Raw genomic sequence first — 6,929 nt, forward strand, 5'->3', positions numbered from 1 at the left:
GACTGTCATACAGGGTGAAGTAAGTCAGAAAGAGAAAAACGAATACTGTATGCTAACACACATATATGTAATCTAAAAAAAAAAAAAGGGGGCAGGACAGGTATAAAGACGCAGACGTAGAGAATGGACTTGAGGACACAGGGAGGGGGAAGGGTAAGCTGGGACGAAGTGGGAGAGTGGCATTGACGTATATACACTACCAAATGTAAAACAGATAGCTAGTGGGAAGAAAAAATAGCTATAAAAAAGAAAAAGCTAGCTATCTTTTTTTTTTTTAACTTTTGGCTGTGTTGGGTCTTTGTTGCTGCGCGAGGGCTTTTACAGCGAGCAGGGGCTACTCTTCGTTGCGGTGGCTTTTCGTCGTGGTGGCTTTTCTTGTTGCGGACCGCGGGCTCAGTAGTTGTGGCTCATGGGCTTATTTGCTCCGCAGCATGTGGGATCTTCCCAGACCAGGGCTCGAACTCACGTCCCCTGTGTTGGGAGGGGGATTCTTAACCACTGCGCCACCAGGGAAGCATGGAACAGGGAGATCAGCTCGGTGCTTTGCAACCACCTAGAGGGGTGGGATAGGGAGGGTGGGAGGGAGACACAAGGAGGGGATATGGGAATATATGTATATGTATAGCTGATTCACTTTGTTATCAAGCAGAAACTAACACACCATTGTAAAGCAATTATACTCCAATAAAGATGTTAAAAAAGAAGGAAAAGCAATAGAGCTCTCCAGGAAGGCTTGCAGCAAAGGCTCATTCCCTTTGGACTCTGGACCATGCCCCTGGGGGTGCCTCGGGACTGCCCGGAGCTTCCCTTCCTTCCACCCTCCCCCTCCCTGGTTTCCAGGATTGACAAAGAGAACTTTTGTTTCTGGCCTTGAGTCCTAGTTTAAGTGCCCTAGCAGCAACCTCAAACAGGCAGAGGGGCCAGGCGGAATAAAGCACCCTAAAGAGTTTTCCTAGAACCACAAGCTGGCAGCCCCAGCAGGCTTTCACAGCCTCCCCACCCAGTTTCTGGATGGGGATCAGAGATAATCTGGTCTTGGTCACCTAGCCAGTCAACACTGGTCTTCCAGTCCAGGTTTCTCTTCCTCAGGTTTCTCTCCTGCCTTCATCCTCCCAAAGCCAGGCACCCCCATCAGTGTGCTAGGATGTGTGCTCACCTCAGGGTTGGTGGAGGACCAGGGAAAGACCTAGCAGGCCTTGTTTCCTATGAAGAAAAGCTCTGGAAAGGTCTTCTGGAGAGTGTGGGCAGTGAACCTGCAAGACAGGGCAGACCCAAGGTGGCGAGAGTACCCACAGGCCCCACGGAGCCAGCAGGGCCAACGTCATTAGCCAAGCCCACCAGGTACCAAGCCCAGGGCCTGCGAGAGACGAAGTTGAGCCCCAGCACCTGAGTCAGAGACAGAGTGTTCTGAGCTGGCAGGCAGGGCCCAGGCTAGCATCTGAGAGACATTGCCCAACAGATTGGTCACGGTGGAGATTTCTTCCTTCCTCAGCATCAGATGGTCAGTTCTCCTCATTCCATGTCTCATTGTGGCTGGGTCAGCTTCCATCCAGAGCAAACCGCATGAAACATAAATCACTGAGGTCTGGAGTCTGATGAAGTTAAACCCAGCAGAGCTTTTTAGAACTCTTGATTCAGCCTGTCTAAAAACCATGAATCATCAGACACAGCCCCCGGTTTCATTTAGGAAAACGCCATTGGCTAAGAAGGTTTGGGAGGATTGGGAATGGTGCTGCGCTGCCCTCCTTTGGGGAGAGGGTGCACGGGGAGGGGGGAGAAGAGGTGCCTAGAAGGAAAAGGGAGAGCTGAGCAGGAGTCCAGGCCTCAGCAGAGCTGCCTGTCTCTCTGTCCTCCCCATGTCCCCAGCAGCCTTGGGACAATACTGTGCCAAGCTCCCCTGGACACCAAGTGTCAGCCCAGGGAAGGGACAGGACTGAGCACTGCAATGAAGCAGCTGTACTGTCTGTGAACCAGGGGCTGCTTCTCGCCTCACAGAGCGACGCTTCCACAGGCAAAAAGGAGCCCAGCTTCTTCTTCAGGTCTACGTGGGTCCTCAGCTCTCAGGGGTCTCCCTTCCTCCCTGTACCCATGATCCAGGCCCCCTGCATCCTGGTGGATTATTTCAGTGTTTGCCACTCCCATGTGTCTCCCAGATGAAGGCCACACTAATGTCCCTGGTATAGGGAGCTGCTGCCACAAAGTATGCCAGATTCCCAAGTGCTCACAAACTGTAAAAGGAAAACCAAACAAAACCCAAACAACACAAAACAGAAACCAGGTCTTGGTTCTAGCCCCCTGTCTACACTGCACTTCTCTTGGCAATGCTGCTGAGGCCAGGCTCGAAGCGAGGGCTGTGTCTTCTGGCTGAGGCTGGGCACCACTCGGCCTCAGGCCTCCAGCTCTCACACTGTTTTGTGGAGGGAGAGCAGCTGAGGCTGGATGAGTGGCTGGATCATGTTCTGTGGCCAGAACCCCGGGCTGGGACTCCTGGATCAGACACTAACTCTATGTGACCTTGTGCAAGTCACATGACCTCCCTGAACGTATGATTCTCATGATGGGGATTACTGTAATGAGCAACGCAGTGCAAAAAGGGCCAGGTGTGCTCATAAGGGGAGAAGCCGTGTGAGGGATCACAGTGGTGCAGCAGTTCGCCAACTCCTCCTGTTCCCTCCCTCATTACAGACGTGCCTTTGGTGAAGTGGGGAACCAGAGAGCTGGGGCCTGGGAGCTGGCCTGTCTCCTGCGCTGCTGTCATCAGGGGAAAGCAAAGTCGCTGAACACAAAGCAACAGGACATTTCACAGAAAGGGAATACTCTGAAGGCCCCACCAATGGCCCAAGTCCCCGGCTGGATAACCGCTGGTGGCCCACCCTGACCAAGGCTCTCAGTGCAGGAAGCTCCAGCTGTCTGGGCCCCCGTGGAGATGAGCGAGGGGGTGGGGTGCAGGGCTCGGCACCCAGCTCTTGGCACCCCACCAGAGAGAGCGTCAAAGATAGTGGCGTGCACTCTTATTGGTCACAACCTGCTACCCTCCCTCCTGTGGCACATGCCTCCCAGGCAGGGACAAGGTCAAGGAGGACGTGCCAATTGTCTGGCACTCACATCTGGCCCGGAAATGAATCTACGATAGCTGCAGGCTTGGGTCTGTGTCAAAATCCAGATGTCAGGGCCTCCCTCAGCAGCAGGACACCTGGATTCCAGGGCCAGAGATCCACAGGCAGTGGGATCGCCCCGGCTTCCTGCTGGGTTCATAGTCCTCCCAGGGCCCTGATCAGGTGCCTCAGGCCAATCTTGCCCCTCCAGAGCCAGGGCACAGTGCCCCCATCCCCGCCATTTTTTCTGTTGGTTAACATTTTTATTACCCAAGTATAACAGGCACGAATATTTAATGGAACTCAGGAAAGAGTGGCAAAACTGTCCTAACTTTATTTTTCTAAATCCGAGAGAATTGCTAGAAGCTCTCTGGCCGGAATTGATCCCGTCCAGCCTCCATGAACATCCCCAGAGCATGCCACGTCCCCCCTCAATGTGAATAGGGCACAGGCCTCCATCATTCCCCCCATAGGAGGAAGCCCCCGTCTCTCTTCCAAGTCTGGGCACTTTCATGGAATGCAACTCCCCTGGGGAGCAACCCAGCTCATTCTCTCAATGGGGCTAGTACTTGTTAAAGGCCTCGGCCCTCAGGCAGCCCCCAAAACACTAAAGGTTGTACCCCAGAATGGGAGCCTGGCCACACTGTCTGTGCGGAGAAGGGAGATCATCTCTTCATTTTATCGCTCGTGCATCTGCTCCCACAAACAACTGCAGAATAATCTCTGCACTAAATTATTCAGACATTTTCCTGCCATAAGTGCAAATACCATTCTGTAGTTTGCTTTTTTCCCTCAGACCTCTTTCTAATCAATAAGTATAGATCCACTTCATCATTCTCAGTGGTCGCCTAGTACTTCATTGTTTGGATGATCCTCATTTTACTCAGCACAGTCCCCCACTGATGGTGGCTTCTAGGTTTTCAGTGTTACGAGGAATGGCAGGGTGAACACTGCTGCATGCAACAAACACTCCCTCCTGTGCTTCTCCCTCAGGGTCGATGGGATAATCAGGAAGCCTGAGTTTGGAAAACCTAAGGGGGAGCAGGTGAAAGGAGTCTGCCGGAGCTTGGAGGGGACTGGCAGAAGAGGGAGATGGCAAAGCCACAGCATCTCAGCCTGCCCCACCAGGTAGAGCTTTAGCAGATTATCCTGTGATGCTCAAGGCCTTCCTGGGAAAGGAGAGGGGGAAGGCAGGGGTGATCCTGCTATTTTTACAAATAAAGACTCAGATAAAATGACTTTCTTCAAGGCAGTATGAAGGGTGAGCCTCAGGGACAAGGGGAAACCCAAGACCACGACACTTCCTTCTGGCAGGAGAGACCAGAGGTGGATTCATAAAACAGAAGAGCAAACTGAGGCTCAGAGAGGGGAGTGGACTTGCCCAGAGTGACACAGCAAATGGGAAAGCAGAGAGCCAGACATAATGACCATTGTTTGTATGGCTTCTTCTGGCCCTCTTCCCGGGCCCCCTCCCTAGTGACCTGGCACACAACTTGCTCAAGGGCAGCTTTCTTGGCAATGCCACGGTCCTCTGGTTTCTGGTCCATTGACCCTATCACTTCGCATGACATCCATACACCGCCGGTTCCTCTGCCTCCCAGCCTGGGTACAGGTCCTGGAGCCCAGATGAAGGCAGCAGCCACGTTCCCTGCCCGGGGACTGTGCCAGAGAAGGAAATGAGGCTTGTCTGGCACAACCGGCTCAGCCAGGCAAACCTCATTTCCTTTCTGATGGGGGAAGAAGTTCCAGTTCTAAGAAGAAATTAGCCTCTAGGAATGTCCGAACTCCCACCTCCTGGAAGAAACAGGAGGAGAGTGTGTCTGGGAGTGTGGTGGAGACTTGCCAACCTAGAACTCAGTCATCTTCTCATTTCCTCAACCTCTCCCCCATCCTTCCCACACACAGCTTCCCTCTGTCACCAGCAGCAAACGCTCCTGCCTGGGGAGGTTTTACTCATATATCAATACCTGCATGGGCACCCACCCGCCTGGACACCACAGCCCTGCTTCCAAAGGACATTAGTGATTAGGCATCCAGGTCACATTCTCCCATGGAAAAGAGATACTATACTGGGTGGGGGGTGGGGGGGGGGTCTGGTGTCCACCAAATCCACACCCACGGCTACTGGGCTCTGCCTGGCTCAGACTTGGTTTGGTTCTCAGGTGAAGTGGGAGACTAAAGGCACTTCTCAAGGAAATGGCAACCCCAAAAGCCTGGCCCTGGCCCCCTTCCTCCCTGGCACCTTGGAGCCCACCAAGGCGGGGTTCAAGCCTCCCTCCATCACCAAGGCCGCCAGTCCAAACACCTTCACTCAGGGGAGGCAGGAAGGGGTGAGGAAGCAGCACTGGTGAGGTCCTGGGTGTCTCCAGAAGAGGAGCGGTCACTTGCCCTGAGATCCACTCACCCATCTGCCACAGACACGTGCCCTAGAAGAGGAAAAAAGGAAGATCCCCAGCACACCTGGTGTGTGCATGTGTATATGTGAGTAATGTGTGCACAGCAGTCTCTATGTATATCTCAGCACGTGTGTTCACCTGCACTTTCAAAAATTTAACAAATATTTGTAACATGTATAATGCTTATTATGAGCCAGTCTGAGTGCTTTATAAGATTAATTTACTTGACAATCCTATGAAAGAAGTACTGTTATCCCCATTACACAGATGAACAAAGCGAGGCACAGAGAGGCTAAATCACTCACTCAAGGTCGTGGAACCAGGAAGAAGGAGCAATAGGATTTGAACCCGAGCATTCTGGCCTCTCCTAGGCACATGTCAGCATATATGCATCTGCGTGGATATGTGCATCTTTAGGGAGGGAAGGGTGCCCCACTTAACCCGGACCTTACAGTTTGGAAAGCCCTGTAAGGCAGCACTTTGTCCAAAGGAGTCTCCTGGCTGGAAAGTCAGATCTGAGTACCAGCCACCTCTGCTCAAGCCTGAGGCCACTAGGGCTCCTTCCAGCAGTCACAGGGATGGGTGGAGACAGCCAGATGGCCCTGGTGGGGCTACAAGGGGCTGCCCTTCCTGCTCTGTTTCCCAACCGGTCCCACAAGCACAGCTCCATCCCAGCAGGGCCTGCAGCCCCCTCAGCCTGGACGGCGGGAGTGACCTCTCCTGCACACTGGTTTCCTCCGGCCCATTTCTTCCAGATGCCAATTCAATCGAAGCAGCATGTCAGAGGCTGCTGATGCCTGACCCCAGGGGCGCTGCAGAGGAGGAGCAGGTGGTGCCCAGGGTACTTACTGTCTCAAGTCCTTGGATCACAGCTAAGACCTTTGAGAGCGTCTGGTTAAATTTCCTGGGGCTGACAAGAAAGCTTATTTATCTAAGCTACCCTGTGAACACCTTGTGTAAGTGGCTCTGAGAACTATCTCAGAACCATGCTGGCGTTGGTGGAAAACAGCAGAATGTGGCCGGAGAACTGCTAGGGAAACTTCTACTCTGAAGTGGCACCAGCTGCTGCATAGTGAGTACCTGTGAGGTGTCAGTCATTGTGTTTCAGACACATCATCCCTTTTAAGCCTCAAAAAGTCTCTACGTGTTATTATTCCCATTTTACAGATATGAATATGAGGCTCAGATGGGGGAACGGCTGATCCCAGTGAGGTGCGTGCACCCTGTGTGATCCCAGTGAGGTGCGTGCACCCTGTGTGATCCCAGGCAGGGCTGTGGAGCGTGGCCAGGTGAGGCGCCACCTCCTCCCCCCACCCAATCCCCCAGCCTCCCACATGAGGCAGGCACAGGAGGCAGACCTCTGCTTTCCTCACATCCTCCCAGCAGGCAGCCCCAGTCACTGCCCTCCAGCTCTGGGAGAACCCAAACCCCTTACATC

This window comes from Grampus griseus (genome assembly GCF_964374135.1).
Source record: "Grampus griseus genome assembly, chromosome: 6".
Lineage (NCBI taxonomy): Eukaryota > Metazoa > Chordata > Mammalia > Artiodactyla > Delphinidae > Grampus > Grampus griseus.